Source organism: Eumetopias jubatus, unplaced genomic scaffold (genome assembly GCF_037043125.1).
Source record: "Eumetopias jubatus isolate StellerSeaLion01/CBP00866 unplaced genomic scaffold, mEumJub1_p1.0 scaffold_7, whole genome shotgun sequence".
NCBI classification, from domain to species: Eukaryota; Metazoa; Chordata; class Mammalia; order Carnivora; family Otariidae; genus Eumetopias; species Eumetopias jubatus.
In genome coordinates, this window is record NW_028274813.1 from 92,646,292 (window position 1) to 92,670,990 (window position 24,699).

The window sequence follows — 24,699 nt, forward strand, 5'->3', positions numbered from 1 at the left end:
TCAACAACTACAAGAAAGGATACTCCTAGTTCTTAAACACTACAGCCTCTGTCCCTGCAGGTCATAAATCTTTCGGTTCAGAGGTTCCCTCCAAAGCTCATCTTAGTAAACCCTAAAGAATAAAACCTTCATCTGAAGGTAATAAGGCAGTGAAGGCTGCAATTGTGTTCCCAAGGTTCAAACCAGGCTTGAGAAAGATCAAGAAAGAAATCCTATGCATTTTCCAACACAAATCCACGTGGCTTAAAGAGCTAGTGAAAGAGACATGAACCCCCAAGGCAGAATTACAGGCACTAAAGCAAACACTAAACTTAAACTCACCAACTGCCTAACAGTGAGTAACAGCCTGCCTGCCCCTTCCCCTCAACCTTATGAGGTGTGAGGGAGAGGACAACAACCCAAAGTGGCTTCACACACACAAAAATTAATTAAAATAAATTTAATTTTAAAATAAATTGATTTATATAAAATGTTAACAAGTATAACTATACAGTCTGCAAAATGAAACACAAAATTAAGTTCCTGGAAAATTCCCTAGTTCAGAGTAAAACCAAATGTTTCTTCCTATTGCCACACTTCTTGATGTATGCTATTCCTGTTTTGCAACTTTGTGAATTTTATGAAGACATAAGGGACAGAGAGTGAGGACACTTTTCCTTTTTCTCTGGAACTCAACTTATGACTAAATATTCCAAACAACCTAACAATCTCATTCGCAAATGAAAAAGCCCCATTAAAAGCTACATATATATATACATGTATATATATGTACACCAAAAAAATAATTTAAAAATAATTTATTCCACTCTCTCTACAACTTTAAGCCATACAGTCCTGTCCTAAAAACACAGACACCCCATCCAACAGCCAGGGCTGACGTGTGAAGACATAACCTCTGAAGAGGTCCACATATGGCTGTTAATGAAAAAGGGAAATGAAGATAAAGAGCAGGTAGGAAGACAAACACTACTTCTAGGGGTTACTAAAACTTCCAACGTTGCCAAAATCCCCCTATAACTGCTACCAACCATCTTCAACTCATGTATTTATAAATACGAGGAAGTTCACCAAAAAAAAAAAAAAAAAAAAACAAAGACAGAATTTTAAGCAAGGGAAATATGGAAAAAGTCACTTATGGGAGGAAATAACTATGTATATTCTTACAGACAAGGCAGATTTGCTATACCATGCATTCAAGAAAGCTAAACTGAAAGAGTGTAGGCAAAAAAAATGTTTGGATCACCCTAATTGTTAAAATATTATTAATCATCATAAAAAAAGGAAAAAATTCTGTAACTATGTATGGTGACAGATGTTAACTGGACTTACTGTGGTGATCATTTTGCAAGGTATACAAATACCAAATCATTATGTTGTACACCTGAAACTAACATAATGTTATATGTCAATTATACCTCAATAGAAAAAAATATATTAAAATGACAAAAATAATCCTTTGAACAATATTTCAAAATTTCCAAAGTGCTTTATAGTATTACCACAGCAAAGTGAACTGATGAAAACAGCATAAACTTTAGTTTGAAATCACGTATGCAGGATTTTCAGTTTGGGTTCTGCCATACTAAGTGATAAGTTACTCAAGCTATCTGAGAATTTCCTTGTGGTAAAATGGAAGAAATAATATTAACATCTTAGGACGCTTATGAAAATTAAAGTAGAAAATCTATTTGCATAGTGCTTAGCACACATCATTCATTTAAGAAAAACAAGACAAACAAAAAATGGGGCATGATGTCCCAAGCCTGTGCTAGGGACTGGGAATACACAGACACAAAGATGTGGTTCCAGAGAGTCTAATGGGAAGATAACCAAGTGAATCACCACCAGTCACAACTAAATGACAAACTGCCATGACAGAGAGATCCACAAAATACCAGCAGAAGACAGAAGGTAATCAATAGATGTTATATCACTCCCCACTTTAATCTTTCCAACAAATTTAAAGGAAGATATTATCATTATCATTGTATAAAGTTCATTAATTTGCCCAAGATTATATAGTTAGTAAACAGAAGTTGTTCAAACTCCAGTCCTTAAAATTCTTAGGCTATTTTTCCCCACATTGTACATCAAAGACACCTAAAATATCCAGGTATTAGTATACCTGCTTTTCTAAAGATGGGCCATTCCGAGCAACTGCTACTAAAGATAGATAGGCTTTTACTGCTCAATTACCAAAAAGGATGTTTGCTCTTTCCTAAATATTCATAATTGCCAGATCTTTTCCAAAGGACATGCACCATACTCCTCTGCTGTAGGGAATCTTGCCATTTTTCTGATCCTGCAATAGTTCTCAAACCTGGCTGCATCAAAATCACCTAAGGAACCTATTAAACATACAAACTGCTTAGTCCCACCCCAGACTTATTAAATCACAATCTTCATGGATAAAAGAATTTGACAATATCTACCAAAATTTTAAATACAATATACCCTTAGATCAAACAAGTCTTTCTTTTACCCTATAAGCATACTTACTTACAGCAGCAAAAACTGAAGATAATCATACTGCCCATCAGTAGGGGAGGTTAAATAAATTACTGAATATCCATATACTGGAACACTATGTAGCTACTAAAAGCTGAGAGGCCACTAGTCTAACATGGTCCCGAATTCCTCATCAAACTAGTAATTCCCATCAAAATGGAACAAGTGTGTCTGGTCCTGGATTCCTGGATCCACAACTAGGCAATGCCTACAATTTTATACAATATCCATGGTCACGGCTAGAACAGAACCCCCTAAACTGCTGGCACACAAACATCTTGCAAAAGTACAGAGGAAAACTATTATTACTCTTTATCTAAAGAGTCTAAAGCAGGGAAAAACAGGGGCCTCATAATCAGTCAAGATTGAATCACATGCATTCTATAACTGAAGGCTCACAAGATTTTTTAATGATTTATATAAACACGTGTTTAATATCTGTCAAGTTCCCACCACACTAAAATGTCCATCAAAGCAAGCAACCACGTCCTGTTTACCACTGCACTCCCAGCACCTAGCAGAAGTAGTCTTCAATAAATATATGTATAACAAATACATGATCCAAATCTTCCTAATTTCTGCCTCCAGAAGTCTCAGTACCTGGAAACCTAGTCAAAGAACATGGAGTTCAGACAGATGACATAACCTCATTGCTAATAATCTGGCCAAATTTACAATGGCAGCTACAAAAGGAAAGAAAGATTTTGACTGATTTTCCAGCCTAACAGTATCATGGATTTAGAAGACCTACCAGAAGGGAATCTACCAAAGCCCTCCTTAATAATTCACCATTTACTGAATATTTACTAAAATAAGGCAATCAGCTAGGTCTTTATGAACACTGTATCTTCACAGGCCACCTTTTCTAGACGGAGAAACTGAAGCCCAGAAAGGGTAGTCTGCCCAAGTTCATACAGTGAGGGTTCATTTGCTAGGAATAAAGCTCCTGCTCTTTCCCATACCTCACCCACCTCTACTCTTAGAGCTAGAAGGCCCATGTTCATCTTTGTAATCCCAAGTATTTACCACAGCACCTCGCACAGAATAAGTACTCAGTAAAACCCAACTGCTAAGAAGGTTTATACAAAAGCTGTAACTATTCAAGAGATTCGCAGTCTCTCAATTTTAGGTCAAAAGCAATTTTGTTTCTTCTTTTTCAGAATTCAGTCTTACTAGAGGAAGAATTTATAGTGCAGAAGTAAAAGGTACTCACTGAGACACACACAAATACCAAAATGAACCCAGGGAATATGGAGTGGGCTCCTCTGTACCAGGTAAATGAAATATCACTGATTTAGCAGAGTATAAACTACTCCACATGTGGGAGATAAGCCATAGGATCATTACTGGAAAACAGAAAAGGGGGCAGCAAGCCTTTTCTGCAGGAAATGGAATCCCTTAACCAGGCTCTTCTTCCCTTGGGCTCTTGGCAGAACCACTCCTGTGCCAAAGCACCAATACCAGCATCCTGCACTTACAATGGTACTGACCTATAAAATATTTTATCTCAAAGTCAAGAATATGGTTTGGCCCCAACACATAGATAAGGCCTATGAAAAGGAAAGCATCTTAGAAAAACACACTTTCCATCCATTCATGTGGGAGGATTTCTTTTATGAAAGGACTGGACTGTCCTTATGATAAAGAATAACCAGCTGACAATAAGTCATAACAAGAGATTATTCTGTAGCACAGGCCCTCATGTCAAAGACACGCTTCAAATATATTAATCCTCACTTGTTTTAACCTTAGTTTTGGACAATAAATCCATCCTTTTAGGAAGGAGAAAAAACAGTCTGTGCTTTGAGCATTGAAACTAAGAGTTTTCAACCTGGAGTCTAATGGATGGAAATCATAGATGGTCTCAGAAGGTCTCTGAACTCCTGGAAATTACATTTAAAGTCATGTGAATGTGCCTATTTTCCTGAATTCACAGATCTCATTAGTTTGTCTAAAAGAATCTCTTCTTCCTTAGACAAAGTGCATGGTGTGTCATATTATCTATCCCACAATAATTCTATGGAAGCTAAAAACTTGAGTATTTGTTATTACCAAGATTCTTTTCTGTTTTTTAGTTGTGATATCCAAAATTTCATTAGAGGAGCCTTGCCAATTAGTTGAGCCTGAAAAACAAAGTCACCCTCTTCTTTTACAGTATCAAAATTTCACTTCAGGAAAAAAATGAAATATCATCTTCTAAAGTCATAAAATACTCTGAATTAAAATACTATCATTATCATAATAAAGATATTGCTGCCTTCACCAGAGGGTTTAATGTATTTGTGATTGTGTGTATCTGAATAGACATAACACAATTATTGTCCTAACTTCAGTTTTATCTATAATTGCCTTAACTACATTATTTTCAGAAAAGCAAACTAATACTTATATCCCACAAACTGTTCTAATTTTTCAGATTTCCTTTAAGTCTTAGATAAAGTGTAAAGAAATACTTTTTTTAAAAATAATCCTACACAAACATGACTTTTCCTAGGAGAATATAAAATATAAATAGATGAATTACACTGGCATTTTCTGTGGAATACTTGGATGCTTTAACATCCTGTTGGTTACAGGGTCAAAGTTTGGGGTCACTGACAACTGTTAACACATATCTAAATTTAAAAGAAGAAAAGCATGGTGAATTAAGAGGTATTAAGCATGTTGAGAGGTTTATCTAATTTAACAAGATGTTGTGGTCTTACCAAGAATACTCTACCAAGAGTGTTATTGTTAAATTCTCACCTCTCCCTGAGAGTGAACTTTGACTCATGTATGTTCACCCTTCTACAAATGAGAGCACATGTTATTAAGAGCTAGAAAAAAAAATAATCAACAAGAATTTTAAGAGATACCATTTATTGAAAGCCTACTGGGTAACAGATATTATACCATGCATTCTACATTCCTAGTCTCTTTTTCAAGACTGCAGTAATCCTAGAAGTTAGCTATTAATCCCACTTTAATATGAGGAAATGGAAGTTCATAGAATTTAATCAAAGTCTTAAGTAGCAAGGTAAATACACGGCTGGGAGGAAAATTAAGGTCTCTTTACACTGTTTTATCCACTTCACTAATGACCATCACCTTTCACTTTGTTTTCTATTGTTCAAATTTCTGTTCTTCTTATTGGTTGGTTAATTACATAAATTCATTCAAATTCTTCATTGCTGCTGTGATCTTTGCTCTATAACAAACAAAAATCTAAAGAAGACAGGGTTGTTTGGCTTTGTCACTTAGTTGTACCAACTTATCTACAGAAAGAGTCTTAAGAGGCCAGTCTTGACCTATGAAAAATCTTACAATCAAGAAAATGAAGCACAGGGGTGCCTGGGTGGCTCAGTCGGTTAAGCATCTGCCTTCGGCTCAGGTCGTGATCTCAGAGTCCTGGGATAGAGCCCCACATCGGACTCCCTGCTTAGCAGGGAGCCTGCTTCTCCCACTCCCTCTCCCCCAGCTCATGCTCTGTCTCTCTCTCTCTCAAATAAATAAATAAAATCTTTTTAAAAAATGAAGCACAGGTTAACAAAAATTTCCCAAGAAAACATCCTTTCCCTCTTCATTTTAGTCATGTAATTAAACACCTAACTGCTTATGCTCCTCAGAATTAAAAATTAACTTCTAGGGGTGCCTGGCTGGCTCAGCCAGTGGAACGTATGACTCTTGATCTTGGGGTCATGAGTTCAAGCCCCATGTTGCTCTTAAAGATTACTTTAAAAAAATTAACTTCTAAAACAAATAGATTTCCTTTTTGAATGGGTCCCTTATTAAGGCAGAATTTCCATATATCAGTTATCCATAAAAGCCACCTACAAGTTAAATAAACCACTTTAAATGTTTAATTTTAATATTTTCAACAAGATTTTATTTTCTTACAGAAAAAGCAACATTTACCAATTTAACCAAATAGGAAAATTAGTTCACCTTACCCTTGACCACTCCTCCTCATTCCCAAGGAGCAATCATTTCACCATTACCTATGAGCCCTTCCTGAAATGTTTAGTGAACATATAAGTGTAGCTATGTGTAAACATTTTTTTACATAAAGGGATTATACTACACACAATTCTGCAACTTGTTTTCCACTTAAGTAACAATTTATCTTAAAGAACTTTCCTTAGCAGCACAGAATGATCTCATTCTTAATAGTTGCAGAATCTTCCATTTGTGGCTTTGTCATAATTAATTTAGGTTGTCTCCAGTCTTTCACTATCTTTTACTTTCAGTGAACACCTATTTATGATATTACACATGTGTGTGCGAGTATACCCAAAGGATAAATTCTAAGACATAATTTGCTGGGTGAGTGATTAAAATCAGTAACTACTCCAAACTGCTCTCCAAAAAGATTATATTCCCCCTATGTAGAAAAGTACCTGTTTCTCCACTTCCTAACTCTGATAATTATCAAATGTTTTTATCTTTCCAATACAACAAAACCTGGCATCTCCCTGTTGTTTTATTTGTATTTTTATTAGGAAGAAAGTTAAGCATCTTTTCATATATTTATCAACCACTTATATTTCATTCTCTGAAAACTGACTATTCCTGTTATTGGTCCATTTTTTTTAACTTAAATTCAATTAGCCAACATATAGTACATCATTGGTTTCAGATGTAAATTCAGTTATTCATCAGTTGCATATAACACCAAGTGCTCATCACATCACATGCCCTCCTTAATGCCCACCACCCAGTTACCCCATCCCCCACCCACCTCCCCTCCAGCAACCCTCAGTTTGTTTTCTAGAGTTGAGTCTCTTGTGATTTGTCTCTGTCTCTGATTTCTTCCCAGTTTTCCCTCCCTTCCCCTATGATCCTCTGTGCTGTTTCTTATACTTCACATGAGTGAAACCATATAATTGTCTTTCTCTGATTGACTTATTTTGCTCAGCATAATACCCTCCAGTTCATCCACATCAATGTAAACAGTAAGATTTCATTCTTTTTTTGATGGCTGAATAATATTCCATTGTGTGTGTGTATACCACATCTTGTGTGTGTATATACACACACATTCCATTTGACATACACACACACACATACCATATACATGTACCACATATATATACATGGGGTGTGTGTGTGTGTGTGTGTGTGTGTGTGTGTGTGTGTGTGTGTATGTATATCCCACACATCTTCTTTATCCATTCATCTGTCGATGGACATCTGGGCCCTTTCCACAGTTGGCTATTATGAACATTGCTGCTATAAACATTGGTGTGCTGGTGCCCCTTCAGATCACTACATTTGTATCTTTGGGGTAAATACCTAGTACTGCAATTGGTGGGTCATAGGGTAGCTCTATTTTTAAATTCTTGAGGATATTGGTCCATTTTTTAACTGAGTCTTTAGTATTGTTGCTCTGAATGATTTATAAGAGCTCTTTATAAAGGAAACTCACCCTGTCATATATAGTTAGTAAGTTTAAAAAAAAATGAAATGCCTGAACTAAAAATATATTAGGCAAAGGACAAATCATTATTTTTTCATTGAAATAGTATATTTATATAATACACAGTTCCAATTTGAAAAGTTTTATAAATAGATCACAATAGACCATGGACTATTTTAGAAGCCCAATTTATGGATTACCAGGAAACTATACATTTACATATAAAAAATATACAAACTTAGTGAGATTTTTCAAAATGAAATTAAAGTCTACAAAATAACAGTACTTATCAGCAATATATTCGATCAGCCTCATTTGTTTTTCTACAGGTTTCTATACCTAAAATCAAAGCCTTAACCATTATCAACTACTGCCCACCACCACTATCCCCCAAAAGAGATAAGCCTTCTGCCAGACAGAAGTCCATACTACAGTTAGAAAAGGGGAGAGGGTAGTATTTGAACAAACAGCTCTTCTTTCCACATGACTAAGAAAAGACTTTCCTAATATGATTCAATCATCCTAACAGCCTAAAGTCCACTCAAGAATGCTGAACGAGAAAAAAAAAAAAAAAGAATGCTGACCGAGCAGAATAAATAAATGAGAAGAAAACTAAATAGTATGCAAAAAGCTTAGAGCAAAAAAATTACCCTAGGTCAAGAGACAGGTCAGAAATAATATTACTACATGTGTGGTAACCAAAGGGGATTGATTGTTCCTTTTAGAAACAACTCACATCAGGAAATGTTTAGAAACAACTCACATCAGCAAAATTAACAGACTACTTATAGTAGTAGAAAAAAACCAAGCTGCAAGTGGGAGGTATACTAAGTGAAACAGAAAACTTAGTAATATATAAAAAAACAAAAACCTATGGCTGAAAAAATAGAAGAAAATTTAAGAAATTAAGAAATATTAAGAGTGAAAAAAAGAAATATTACAAGTGTTTGTGATTAAATGATAAGAGACAAAATAATTCTTGTTTTAATTTCTTCCTAACAACTCCAAAGCAGCAACAGATCTGAAAGTAAAATGTTCTTTAATTAAAACTTTAAATTAAAAAAGAACGATCTTAAGTATTAGTCAGAAGGTAGCCAATTTTGACAATTTACTGATGAAATAGATGAAGCTATATAACAAACTTCTAAATATGAAGCTAACGAGAAACAGACCTACCTGCAGTACAAACTAAGCCTGTTTCTATAACCCTGGATAAAGAACAAAAACATGGGTTTTTTAAAAATTACTGATGCTAGTAAATAATCTGAAAAGCAAATGAGACCTTGTAAAGAGAAATATGCAATAATTAATTACTTTGCTTTAATTAACTATTACAAAATCAGCTCTATCTCCAGCTTGCATGCATTTTCACTAAAAAGTAGGTCTGGAAGTAGAAATCAAAAATCATCTCTTCTAAATATGTCAGTGCTAAGAATAAACTATTCAAAGCATGACTTACCAAAAGTTTCTAAAGGAAATCACAGCAGTATTGGTAAAAGTAAGTCTCATGGACTGGCCAACATGTATAAAAACCTGGAGCCACCTTTCAGCTTCAGATTTGTTTTCTAAAGCTTGGAATATATAGCAATTTGCTTCATAAAGAATAATGAAGTAAAAGACTACTTTTTTAAATAGCTACTTTTAAAGAAATAGGATAATTTTTTGACATTAAATTACGAGCAATACAGAAAATAAGTGACTCAATATTTTGCTCCTTAATTGGTTAATACATTTTACATTAAATAATTTTAAAGTCAGAAACTCTTTCTGCCCACGGGTTCTGTCCCCATGCTTTAATAAAACCGCTTTTCTACACTGGGGAAAAAAAAGAATTTTAAAGTTCATAGTACATTAAGTACTATGTACCAATATTAATATGTAATATTTGACAACTTCCACTTGTTTTGTAACTACTACAAATTTCCAGACATTCATTTAACCTAAATATTGATATTTTGAGAGAGATGCTCCTGATGATGTTCCAAAAAATATTTCCCAAACGATATGATTAAACTATCAAATTATAATTAAACTCTCAATACTGTCAATATGGTGAAAGAATATATTCCTGAGAATCCAGAGGTGCTAATACTGACTGTAACAATCTCTATAGATATTTCCTTCATCAGTCAAATGAAAGATGGTGACTAAATCACTTCTGAGACCCCCACCTTTCAATTTTTAAGCTGAAATTCTGTGCACAAATTTGCATCAAAAAGTCCTGATGAAAAGATTAAATAATCCAGTGTGCACTATTCTGCATAGAGGCCCAGCTAAATGGTTTTTATGTTGTAACTCCTTCCCTTACTCACAGCTGACAGGATGTGAGGATGGTCCAGAGTAATGAACAGTGGCTATCAGCCAGTTCAAAGAGATACTGCCTAGGCCAAGCAAAGTCTACTCTGAAGAATTTAAAACAAAAGAACCAGAGTTAGCATGAAAAGTTAAGCTGAAAAGTCATAAATGTTACGGGTAAATCAGCAATTTTAACTGAAACCACCAGTTTAAGAAGTGAATGGATCAGATATCCAAAAACAAAGAACCCATGAAAAAACAAGTATATAAAGCTCCTAAGAGAAGGCAGTCTTGATTCTACCAGCTTTTTAGTCCCAATCACCCTGAAGCCCAATTACCCCTCCTTGATGGTTCACTGACATAAACCTTGCTTTTACTTCAGTTCATCTGTCCCTTGCCTTGACTAGAACCAAAACTGGTACATAGATTAGGAATACGCAGAGCAGGGCTTCAAAGAAAAGGTGGAATTGGCTATGATTAGATTAGGGGATTAGAGTAGGGAATGCAGTGAGGATGCTAGTTTGGAAAGCTAGCAAAACAGGATGTATAAAAGAGATAGTTACCAAAGCAGTCACCTATGATCCCTTGGGACCTAGAATATGTCAGGCATACCTCCTTTAATTGTGCTTTGCTTTACTGTACTTCACAAAAACTGGTTTTTTACAAACTGAAGCTTTGTGGCAGCCCTGCATCAAGAAATCTACTGGTGCCATTTTTCCAAGAGCATGTGCTCACTTATGGCTGTCACATTTGGCAATTCTCACAATATTTCAGACCTTTTCATTATTATTATATTTGGTATGGTGACCTGTGATCAGTAATCTTTAATATTATTGTAATTGTTTTGGGAGTACCATAAACCATGCCCATATAAGACAGCAAACTTAATAAATGTTGTATGTGTTCTGACTGCTCCATTGAGCAGCCATTCCCCAACTGTCTCCCTGTCCTTGGGCCTCCCTGTTCCCTGAGACACAATATTACAATTAGGCCAATGAATAACCCTATGATGACCTCTGAGTGTTCAAATGAAAGAAGGAGTTGCACATCTCTCACTTTAAATCAAAAGCTAGAAATGATTAAACTTAGTGAGGAAGGCGTGTCTAGAGCTAAGATAGGCCAAAAGGTAGGCCTCTTGTGTCAAACAGCTAGGCAAGTTGTAAATGCAAAGGAAAGTTCTTGAAGGAAAGTGTAAATGCTACTCTAGTGAACACATGAATGATAAGGAAGTGAAACAGCCTTATTGCTGTTATGGATAAAGTTTTAGTGGTCTGTATAGAAGATCAAAGAAGCCAAAACATTCCCTTGAGCTGAAGTCTAGCCCAGGGCAAAGCCCTGTCTTTAACTCTATGAAGGCTTAGAGAGGTGAGAAAGCTCCAGGAGGTAAGTGTGAAGCTCAGAGAGGCTGGGTCATGAAGTTTAAGGAAAGAAGCCACCTCCATGACATATAAGTACAAGGTAATACATCAAAGCTATCAATAAACGTGGAAAGAATTGATGTATTTACAGTAGTGAATCTTCTAGTCCATAAATACGGAATTTATCTCCCTAAAGTTTTATTAATCTTGCCCACAAAAGTTTTCTACATGTATCATTAGACTTACTGCTAGGTCCTTGATATTTTTTAATGATATGAAAAGTGGTATTCATAGTTCCAGTTCAAAGTAAGAACCGCAATAAATTATGTCTCTCCCACTGAATGCAGCCAGAAAACATGAAAAAAATGCATGAAACTGCCATCTGAGGACTCTGAAAAGTAAATGATAGCAAGTGAATTAGGAAAAAATATCAGAATTTGAAGTCCACTGTACCAGCACAGTTTAACTAACGTTAGGATGAAACCAAGAAGCAAAAAAAGAGAGCTCCAAAAGGAGCCATTTACTTTTGGCCAACAGACACATGAAAAAGTGCTCAACATCACTCAGCACCAGGGAAATCAAAATCAAAATCTCAATGAGATACCACCTCACACCAGTCAGAATGGCTAAAATTAACAAGTCAGGAAACGACAGATGTTGGCGGGGATGCGGAGAAAGGGGAACACTCCTACACTGTTGGTGGGAATGCAAGCTGGTGCAGCCACTCCAGAAAACAGTATGGAGTTTCCTCAAACAGTTGAAAATAGAGCTAGCCTACGACCGAGCAATTGCACTACTGGGTATTTACCCCAAAGATACAAATTTACGTGCACCCCAATGTTTATAGCAGCAATGTCCACAATAGCCAAACTATGGAAAGAGCCAAGATATCCATCAACAGACGAATGGATAAAGAAGATGTGATATATATATATATACACACACACACACACACACACACACACACACATACACACACACACACACACACACGGGAATATTATGCAGCCATCAAAAAACACAAAATCTTGCCATTTGCAACGACGTGGATGGAACTAGAGGGTATTATGCTAAGCGAAATCAGTCAATCAGAGAAAGACATGTATCATATGATCTCACTGATATGAGGAATTCTTAATCTCAGGAAACAAACAGGATTGCTGAAGTAGTGGGGGGCGGGAGGGATGGGGTGGCTGGGTGATAGACATTGGGGAGGGTATGTGCTATGGTGAGCACTAATGAAGGGGGTAAATCGGAGGGGGAGATGAACCATGGGAGACTGTGGACTCTGAGAAACAAACTGAGGGTTCTAGAGGGGAGGGGGTGAGGGGATGGGTTAGCCTGGTGATGGGTATTAAAGAGGGCACGTATTACATGGAGCACTGGGTGTTATATGCAAACAATGAATCATGAACACTACATAAAAAAAAGAAGGCATTTACTTTTGGCTGAAGAAGTGGTGAAAGAGACTTAGTTTTCAAGGAGAGGAATGGAGAATTCCCTATTTACCTTTTTTTCCTTTCTCCATATTCTCACATCCCAGCCCCCAAGCAATCCCACAGTTCCCATATGAGGAGCTATGATTACACAAGAGAGTGAGGTGAACCCCCATTGCTTTTTTTCTTTCCCTGTCCTACTGCTACTTGGCACTGAACACAGGTACATTTCCAGGAAGTACAGTGCAGAGTAACTAGAGTCTCAACTTTACAGCCAGAGAAACCAGAAAGTACCAGGGAAATCACAGAAAGGGAAGAGTTCAGAAGACCGAGCCTATAAACTTTGTTTATAAACTCCTGGGCTCATTCCCAGGCAGCTCATGCATGGATCATACCTTAAACAGAAGAGCAAAAACCTGAAGAACTGAACTACAGGAAAGGCCACTGACCATGCCCATTACTGGCCACTAGGTGGAACATATACCGGATATATTTAACTAGGACTGCAAAAGCTTTAAAAATGGAACTGACATTGGGGTTCCTGGGTGGCTTAGTTGTTAAGTGTCTGCCTTAGGCTCAGGTCATGGTCCCAAGGTCCTGGGATTGAGCCCTACATTGGGCTCCCTGCTAAGCAGGAAGCCTGCTTCTCACTCTCCCACTCTCCCTGCTTGTGGTCCCCCTCTCGATGTGTCTCTGTCAAATAAATAAATAAGATCTTAAAAAAAAAAATGGAACTGACATTGAAATGACAACCCACAGAAGGCTGGTCAGAACTTTTGGCCTGAATCCAAACAGGTAGACTGCCTGCTAAAACAAAAATATCAACGTTCTCTGTAGGATTTACACAAGATCCAGAGTTTCATAACACAATGTTTTTAAAAGTCCAGGTTACAATCCAAAATTATTCAGCAGTACAAAAAACTAAGAAAATCTTGAGCACCTGGGTGGCTCAGTCAGTTAAGTGTCCAACTCTTGATTTCAGCTCAGGTCATGATCTCAGGGTCGTGAGATGGAGCCCTGCATTGGGCTCCATGCTGGGCATTCAACCTGCTTAATATTCTCTCTCTCCCTCTCCCTCAGCCCCCCACCACATTCACATGCTCTCTCTCACACATGAAAAAAACAAAAAAAAACCTCAACTCACAATGGAAAAAACAATCAACAGACCCATATGTTGAAATCATCAGACAAGGGGCGTCTGGGTGGCTCAGTTGTTACGCGTCTGCCTTCGGCTTGGTCATGATCCCAGGGTCCTGGGATCAAGCCCCGCATCAGGCTCCCTGCTCCGCGGGAAGCCTGCTTCTCCCTCTCCCACTCCCCCTGCTTGTGTTCCCTCTCTCGCTATCTCTCTCTCTGTCAAATAAATAAATAAAATCTTTAAAAAAAAAAGAAATTATCAGACAAAAACGTTAAAGTGGCTAAAATAAAAATGCTCAAAGAGATACAAGTGAACACTCTCAAATCAGTAATCTAAGCTTCCATCCTAATTAGAAAAGGAAAGCAAAACAAATTCAAAGCATGCCGAAGGCAGGAAATAATAAAGAGCAGAAATCAATGAAATTGACAACAGAAAAAAATCATAGAAAATATGAATGAAATCAAAATCTGGTTCTTTAAGAAAGAACAATAAAATATATAAATCTCTAGGAAGACAAAGAGAGAAGAAAGAAATTATCAATATGAGGAATAAAGGAGGGAATACCAGTACTAATCTTGCAGACATTAAAGCGATAATACTAAAATGCTATATGCAATTCTATACACATAAATACAACAAAGAAACGGATGAAAAAGACTAATTCCTCCAGAACCAGAAACTACAAAAACACATTCAAGATGAAATATATTACCTGAATAGTCCTTTAACTATTAAAGAAATCAAGTGTGGAGCTTAAAACCTTCTGAAAAGAAAACTCCAAGCCCAGATATTTTCACTGGAAAATTCTACTAACATTTAAAGAATAAATGACATGAACTCTACATGACCTCTGACAGAAAATAGAAAAGGAATACCTCCAAACTCATTTTATGAAACCAGCATTACAATGATACCAAAACCAAACAAAAAATGCAAAGAAAAAGAAAAAAAACTATAAGGGTGCCTGGCTCAGTCAGTTGAGCATCTGCCTTCAGCTCAGGTCATCATCTCGGGGTCCCTGCTCATCAGGCTCTCTGCTCATCAGAGAGTGTGCTTCTCCCTCTCCCTCTGCCTCCCACTCATGTGCTTTCTCTCTCTCTCTCAAATAAATAAAATCTTAAAAAAAAAACTATAGATCAACAACCTTAATAAACATAAATGCAAAAAACCTCAATAAAATACTAGCAAATTGAATCTAACCATACATAAAAAGGATAATATACCAGTAATACAAAGCTAATTCAATTTGCAAAAGTCAATCAATGGAATCCACCACACTAACAGTCTAAAGAAGAAAAAGCACATGACCATATTAATCAGTGAAGAAAAAACATCTGACAATATTCAAGACCCCTTCATGATAAAAACAACTTTCAGCAAAAAAGGAATAGAAGGAAACTTGCTCAATCTTAAAAAAGACATCTACAAAAACAAACAAAATCTAGTACTAGTTAGTACGGTAAGTACAATAAAGCAAATTAGACATGACGGAAATAGGATTAGCAGCAAATGGATCGGAAGAAACCATCCAGAATGCTGCAAAGAAGGATAAAAAGAAAATACAGAGGAAAGGATATCAGACACAAAAATAAAGTGATAAGGTCCAATATATTTAGTCTCATAAGGTCAATGGGGTAGAGGCAATTTTTGAAAAGATATTAGCTGAAATTTTTCTAGATTTGATAAAATACATCAATTCACAGATTCAAAAATATCAAAAGTCCCAAACAGGATTGAAAAAAATAGGGGCGCCGAAAGGCAAGGGAAGCAAGGGCAAAAGTGAACTATTGGGACCTCATCAAGATAAAAAGCTTTTGCACAGCAAAAGAAACAGTCAACAAAACCAAAAGACAACCAACAGAATAGGAGAAGATATTTGCAAATGACATATCAGATAAAGGGCTAGGATCCAAAATCTATAAAGAACTTATCAAACTCAACACCCAAAGAACAAATAATCCAATCAAGAAATGGGCAGAAGACATGAACAGACATTTTTCCAAAGAAGACATCCAAATGGCCAACAGACATGTGAAAAAGTGCTCAACATTGCTCAGCATCAGGGAAATCCAAATCAAAACCTCAATGAGCTATCACCTCACACCAGTCAGAATGGCTAAAATTAACAAGTCAGGAAACGACAGATGTTGGCGGGGATGCGGAGAAAGGGGAACCCCCCTACACCATTGGTGGGAATGCAAGCTGGTGCAACCACTCTGGAAAACAGTATGGAGGCTCTTCAAAAAGTTGAAAATAGAGCTACCATACAATTCAGCAATTGCACTACTGGGTATTTACCCCAAAAATACAAACGTAGGGATCCGAAGGGGTATGTGCACCCTGATGTTTACAGCAGCAATGTCCACAATAGCAAAACTGTGGAAAGAGTTAAGATGTCCATCGACAGATGAATGGATAAAGATGTGCTATATATACAATGGAATATTACGCAGCCATCAAAAGGAATGAAATCTTGCCATTTGCAACGACGTGGATGGAACTGGAGGGTGTTATGCTGAGTGAAATAAGCCAATTAGAGAAAGAAATGTATCATATGACCTCACTGATATGAGGAATTCTTAATCTCAGGAAACAAACTGAGGGTTCCTGGAGTGGTGGGGGGTGGGAGGGAGGGGGTGGCTGGCTGATAGACATTGGGGAGGGTATGTGCTATGGTGAGCGCTGTGAAGTGTGCAAGACTGTTGAATCATAGATCTGTACCTCTGAAGCAAATAATACATTATATGTTAAAAAAAAAAAGAAGAAGAAGATAGCAGGAGGGGAAGAATGAAGGGGGGAAATTGGAGGGGAAGACGAACCATGAGAGACTATGGACTCTGAAAAACAAACTGAGGGTTCTGGTGGTAGGTGGAAGGATGGGTTAGCCTGGTGATGGGTATTAAAAAGGGCATGTTCTGCATGGAGCACTGGGTGTTTTATGCAAACAATGAACCATGGAACACTATATCAAAAACTAATGATGTAATGTATGGTGATTAACATAACAATAAAAAAATTTAAAGAAAAAAACAAAAAAGAATTCTAATAAATTTAAAAAAACTAATGTAATGTATGGTGATTAACATAACATAAAAAATATTTTCTCATGTATTTTCCTTATTTCTTTCTCTGGAATTGAAATGTTCATTTTTATCCTTAGTTCTTGGAAGAATACAAGCATTTATAAAAGAAAAAAAAATAGGGACACCTGGGTGGCTCAGATGGTTAAGTGTCTGCCTTTGGCTCAGGTCTTGATCCCAGGGGATCAAGTCCTGCATTGGGCTCCTTGCTCAGCAGGGAGGCTGCTTCTCCCTCTGTCTGCAGCTCCCCCTGCTTGTGCTCTGACAAATAAATAAATAAAATCGTCTTTAAAAATTAAAAAATAGACTACACCATCAAAGCTTTATACCTGGATTGTAATTATCATCTCTCCCTGCTCCCATCCTATAAAATTCATTTATCTAAACATGGCCAAATGCCACTGACCTATATCAAAAGATATTATAAAAAACAGTATTATAAAAGTAATAACTGTGTTTACTATAAGCATGTTCTATATTTCACTAAGTGCCCTTTTCATACACTATTATATTGGGTCCTTTCCGTACTCTACTCAATAAATTTTTGTTCTAGATGCTAAAGAAACAAAACCTAAGGGCATTTAAGGCACTCACGTATTTTCTCTGGGGGTGGGGGGAGTAATTTAAAAAGTTTTGAAAATGGAATTAACAAGATTTGATTTATATTTTAACAGGATCATTCTGGCTGCTATTGAGAATAAACTGAAGGAAGATAAGACTAAAGGCAAACAGGAAGAACTGATAAGAACCTACTGCCATAATCCTAGAGATGATGTGTCTTGGATCAGGGTGGAAGTGGTACAGATGAGCTAAGAAGTGGTCAGATTCTGGATGCATCTTGAATGTACAGCCAACAGGATGTGCCAATATTAGATAGGAAAGGAAAGAGTGAAAAGATTCCAAGGGAACTGAAAGAAAAAAAAAAAAGAAGGAACCATTTACTGATTTAGGGAAGGCAGAAGGAGGAGAATGTTATGAAGATAGGGATTCTGAGATCGCCATTAGACATTCAAGAGGGAGATGACAAAGAAATAGCAGGATACAGAAATCCAGAATCAGGCTGAGAAGGAGCAGGTAAGGGAAGTAGAGGAAAACCAAGAGAGCTATTGAAGAAAGTATTTCAATAAAGAAGAAAAAGCAATTTTATGGGAGAGAACAAGAGAAACTGCTAGCACAATGCCCTTGAGTAGATAAGAGAAGATAGGAACTAGGGTATCAGGATTTCTCAAAACTTCTACAGGACTGACATGGGTGGGGGGCTGCCGGCTGTCCTTTGCATTGTATGACATTTATCAAGATCTCTAGCCTTTCCCCCATAGATGCCTGTCCTCTCCCAACAACCCTTTCACAACAATCAAAAATGTCTCCAGATATTGCCAAAAGTCCCCTAGGGAGCAAAATCACTCCCAGTTTAAGACCACAAGGGTAAGTGGAGGAAATGACCTTTGCTGGAAATACTGACAATTCATGTACATTAAAGGCATGATAGAAGATGTTATGGGTAGAGTACAGTATAATTTGAGTATCCCCCTCTGTTTAGATCCTCCTAAGTATACACATAGTCAAGGCCAGAGAAAATATGAGGAATTGCTAGCATATCACAAAACCCAAGTCATTACTCCTAGGAAAACGTTAGTATTTTGTTCTTGAACTACAGCTACCATATAAGCTATGTCCATCTTTGACTGAATCTAAGCCAAAATCTATGTGTTTTCTGGGTCCATCCATGCCCCCTTCCATAATGCACACACAGATTCAAATTTCCTGGGTTCTTAAAATAACAGGATGAACAACACATCATGACTTAGTATAAATTAAACGTTACTAGTGGCACCTGGCTTGCTCAGTCAAGCCCCACATTAGGTGTGGAGCCTAATTAAAATTAAAAATTAATTAAATGTTACTATTCCTGAGAATGCTCACTTTTTAGAGGAGGCAACCCTAGTGGAACATCTTCAATGACAATCTAAGAGGATATTATTTTTTTTTAAGATTTATTTATTTGACAGAGACACGAGAGAGGGAACACAAGCAGGGAGAGTGGGGGAGGGAGAAGCAGGCTCCCCACCAAGCAGGGAGCCCGATGCGGGGCTTAATCCCAGGACCCCAGGATCATGACCTGAGCCGAAGGCAGACGCTTAACGACTGAGCCACCCAGGTGCCCCCTAAGAGGATATTATTTATGGTTCTCAAATCATTCCACCAAATTACCACGTCATACTTAAAGGAGTCTCACTCTATTCACTGACCCTTTTGTACCTACTGACTTCTCTATGAGAGGAATATGAGATAACCATCTTATTTTGCAGGCACTTAGAATTGGGAGGAGAGGGGGGGCATTGAACAAGCCCTTTGCAATCATGAAAGGAGAAGGTCTGAGAATAAAAAGCTCAGGAAAGTGGGTTCACATATATACATCAAGTTCCAGGATAACATGAGCTATGTCTAAGAGAAAGAAAATAGTCATACCACCTGTGTAAGTTGCACCTGCTTCCTCAATAACAGGTTCTACATCCTGTTACATAATGAATTACAGTTTCAGAGTAAAAATATAATGCAAAAGGATTCTACAAATTTAAGAAGACTGAAAATCTTAAAATTTCTATTAAAATATTTGGCTTCCAAAGTTGCTTTAAAAAATAACCCACAAGCTTGAAGAGCCTTATTAAATGAGAATTACAGATATTTTCTATCATTATCCCCTTTTAAATACTGCTTTGCTTTCTATCATAGAAGGAAATTAAATTGGTCAGGCATGACTTGTTTTTCCACTGTGACACTGTGGTTGTAACCCAACACCCTGTGCTCTTTTTGATAATTAAATACTGAGACTGATTTGTTCTAAAAATTTCCCAAGACCCAAGGTAAGATACTGATTGTGCAGCCATCAAAAAAAAAAAAAAAGAAATCTTGCCATTTGCAACGACACAGATGGAACTAGAGGGTATTATGCTAAGTGAAATAAGTCAATCAGAGAAAGACATGTATCATATGACCTCACTGATATGAGGAATTCTTAATCTCAGGAAACAAACTGAGGGTTGCTGGAGTGGTGGGGGGTGGGAGGGGTGGGGTGGCTGGGTGACAGACATTGGGGAGGGTATGTGCCATGGTGAGCACAGTGAATTCTGTAAGACTGTTGAATCACAGACCTGTACCTCTGAAACAAATAATACATTATATGTCAAAAAAAAAAAAAAAAGATAGTAGGAAGGGAAAAATGAAGGGGGGAGAATCGGAGGGGGAGACAAACCATGAGAGACTATGGACTCTGAGAAACAAACTGAGGGTTCTAGAGGGAAGGGGGTGAGGGGATGGGTTAGCCCCGTGACAGTTACTGAGGAGGGCACATATTGCATGGAGCACTGGGTGTTATATGCAAACAATGAATCATGGAACACTACATCAAAAACTAAGGATGTAATGTATGGTGATTAACATAATAAAATAAAATTTAAAAAAAATACTGATTGTAATTCCTAAAGTCATCTTTTAAATACCCCAAATCCTAAGAACATAAAGCAGAGGAGTAAGTATATCTAGAGCATGGAAAGTCTCAATACAATCACACTGGCCCCATCTTCCACTTCATACTGCACTGTGACAGTCCCACGCAACTACCACCTACCATATCCTGAAGACACAATCATGAACAAGAGCCACATTCTGAACTGTGAGCCCAAAGAGGATGCACAACTTCATACACACTCTGCATGGCTTATTCTCTGAGCCAGAACAGAGGTCAAACTCCCAAACTGTAAAGTCAGATGAACAATCCTATATATATCAGTGGAGGGGCAATCTACAACAGACTCCAGACCTATAACTTGACCACAGTCACCTTATGCTTCTGGTCCATTTTCCCTTTTGCCTCTTGCAAATCTCTAGAGAAGTCCATATAATATTCATTTAAGGTCTGAATATTTTAAAAGAATCTAATTTTATAGATGAAAAACCTAAAAATAAGTTTAAGTGAGTTAGCCAGGGTCATAGAGGTAGTTAGTCTCTAACTTCTTATCTCTAAGGAGGCATTATTTGGGACTTATACCAGAGTTTCTGGGTAGCTGCTAAGAGTACCCCCACTAGAAGCAGGAAGGCTAACTAACAATCTACACAGGGACAGAAGAACTTACATAACCTCATATTTACCTACAGGCTCACACTAAACACAAGCCCACAAACTCTGAACGGTACCAATTTAAATAAGAAGCTACTCTCCAGGAACAAACAAGCCAACTTCTCTTGGATAACAACTCCATTCTAAATTCTTGACTATTGTTTTTCCCTTTACTATCAGCACAGGCTATCAATAGCTATATGAGTTGTTATATGCATTGATAACTGACCAGCACAGAAGCATTTTTCTGTCCAATTTCCCATTCTCCTCGCCAAATGTGATCTCTTATTCTTGAATTCCCACAAGAATCTAAGTGCCTCACAACACCACACAGCCAGTTGGCTGTGGTTAAGTATATGTCTTAACTCTCCAAGTAGATTACCAGGTTCCTATACTTCTTTAATGAACTCCCTGAAATCAGTTCTATGTATTTTTGTTTTTCTGTTGTTGCCATTGTTGTTAACCTCCACACACACCTATGTGCTCAACAAACATGTGCTAAATGTATAAACAGGCTGATCATTTTCAAAGTTTGTTGTTGTCATAATTCTGCGACTGGAATGTTATTATACTCCAGCAGAATTAAAATATATCTAAATGCCAGAAAAAGAGGTCATATAACAGTAACTTCTAACCTTTTTAAATGAATGCTTTTTCATTCATTACTAACCTTCTGGTGGTGCTTTAAGGGGAAAAAAAACAAAAAATAAAAGTTAGGAGATGTCAGAATGGTTTCCTAAAAAGGGGTAATGTTTGCAAATTATATTTTTCAACATTCTGAGGGTGTTTTCTTATTTAATGAGGAAGTCTTGTGGGGTTTTTTTTTAATGGCTTTGTAAAGGAACAGTCACCCAATAATTTATCCTTTTTATCACCTTATTCCTTGGCTTTTGTTGTTTTTGCCATCCAGAAAGGCCTAATACCTGTCTTTACAACTGTCAATCTTATATGAAATCTTTTATCTTCCCAACTATATGTGCTCTCTTTCGTCTGTCTTACATTATAATTACATACATCATTTTTCATCTCCACCAGTAGATGATAAGCTCCCTGAGTAGAAATGACTAATTTTTGTAAACTTTAATAAATGTGAATTCGTATCAGACTGGAATAACATCAACTGTCCTTACACACCGAAAATACAGTCTGTACCCCTTAAGGCCAAGATGTGAAAAAAAAATTAATTATATTAATAATCATGTACTATCATTTTAATTGATATTTTAATGCTTACAGAAAAATTTTTTAAAATAAAGACTATTTTTCAGGAAAGCAATAAATAAGGAAAATTTACACTTACGTTAAGCCTTAAAACATTCACTTAGCTCATACAAAGTAAAAGATCATCTCCTTGAACTATCTGGGTCCTGATTTATTACAGGATAACAGTATTTCCATAAATTAGCTCCTACACTGAAAAGAACAGAATGATCAAAAGGTGATATATAGGGGCGCCTGGGTGGCTCAGTTGGTTAAGCAACTGCCTTTGGCTCAGGTCATGATCCTGGAGTCCCAGGATCGAGTCCCACATCGGGCTCCCTGCTCAGCAGGGAGTCTGCTTCTCCCTCTGACCCTCTTCCCTCTCATGCTCTCTATCTCTCATTCTCTCTCTCTCAAATAAAATCTTAAAAAACAAAAAGATCTGTTTTAAAAAAAAAGGTGATATATACAACTACACTTATAACATCACGATTGTTTTTAAAAACCACTAACTGCCCAAATATAAGTGAAAACCATCATAGCATGTGTTAGCACTACAGATACACAAATCACTGGGACTGTCCACTACAAACTGCACCACTGTGACAACATAGCACGACTGGGACATGGTGACATAAGCAGTCATTCACAACCCAGAAGATCACACCACCCACTACCCACCACGCACAGTGTAATATATATAACACACTGTTTTTCAATTACAATGTCATGAACACTTCAAAATCCTTTGAAAATAATTCCTCTTAAAAAACTTACAATTTATAGACTCTGAAATAATGACATACCCTATTTTGAAAAGATCCTCAGGTTATCATGAAAGATACCACTAGCTAAAAACCACTGTCTAGCTGCAAGACAGTCTGTCTTTCTACATTGGCCACGTCTGTGCCTTCCAAACATACACACACCCTCCAAAACAAGCACTCTGATAGGAAAGAAAAATACTACAGAGAAAAGTCTACCAGACAAGAAGTCACAGGACCTCCATTCCAGTCCTGGCTGGTCCCCTTTTTAGTCATCTGACACAGAACTAAAGTTTTTCATCTGATTGCTATACAAATCAAATTGCACACTCTGTGTAAAGGAGCTCTACTTTTGTGGGGTTTATTTTTTCTATATTAATGTAGGCATTCAAATAATTGTTAGCTCATTGTAGAATACTTGAAAACAGCTTGTTCTCAGTTTTTTTTTAAGCGAATCTGTTCTTCTTAGAGTCCAAAAGGTCATTTCTAGTTCATGGCAAAATTATAACTGCATCAGTGCACTGAAAACTAAAAAAAAGGAGATCATGTGCAACATAGGTCTGTAAATGCCAAAGGGCCAAAATAATCAGAATCATAAGCAGGCATCCTAAACCAAGTAAATTTTGAGACATATTTGGGAAAATAAAAAGCAAGGATTCTCATGGTGCAACACAAAAATGAAGGATATGGGGCACCTGGGTGGCTCAGCTCGTTAAACATCTGACTCTTGATTTCGGCTCAGGTCATGATCTCAGGGTTGTGAGATGGAGCCCAAATACATCTGACTCCACGCTCAGTGGGGAGTTTGCTTCTCTCCCTCTCTCTCTGACCCTCCCCCTCACTGTTCTCTCTCTCTCTCTTTTAAATAAATCTTTTTTTCAAATGTAGGATAGAATAAAATGATTAGTAGGTCTATAGAAGAGGGGCCAAGATGAGAACATATAATCAAATATAAAGTCAAAGATGGCAGAATATCTGACAAGCTTAAATTTCATAACACATCTATTAGGAACAACTTAATATCCTTGAGCCAAGAATGATATGGTGAAATGGTATTTGAGAAAAATTATCCCAGCAGCTGTGTGGAGGATGCACTGATCAGAGAGAAGTATGAGGAAAACCAGTCTAGAAGTGTTTATATTAAGTAGTCCAATTTAGGTTCTACAATTAAGGTGGTAACTATGAAGATGAAAAGGAATAAACCTGGGACACCTGGGCGGCTCAGTCGGTTAAGCGTCTGCCTTCAGCTCAGGTCATGATCCCAGAGTCCTGCGATCAAGTCCCGCATAGGGATCCTTGCTCAGAGGGGAGCCTGCTTCTCCCTCTGCCTCTGCCCCTCCCCCTGCTTGTTCTTGCTCTCTCTCTGACAAATAAACAAAATCTTACAAAAAAAAAAAGCAAGAAAAGA

The 24,699-nt window shown here is 37.2% G+C and overlaps 1 protein-coding gene across 3 annotated transcripts in view; it reads right to left on the minus strand.

The window, feature by feature from the left end:
- DMXL2 (Dmx like 2) overlaps positions 1–24,699 on the minus strand; it is a 150,860-nt gene that overhangs the window by 124,200 nt on the left and 1,961 nt on the right. The gene's annotated exons all lie outside the window — the stretch shown is intronic.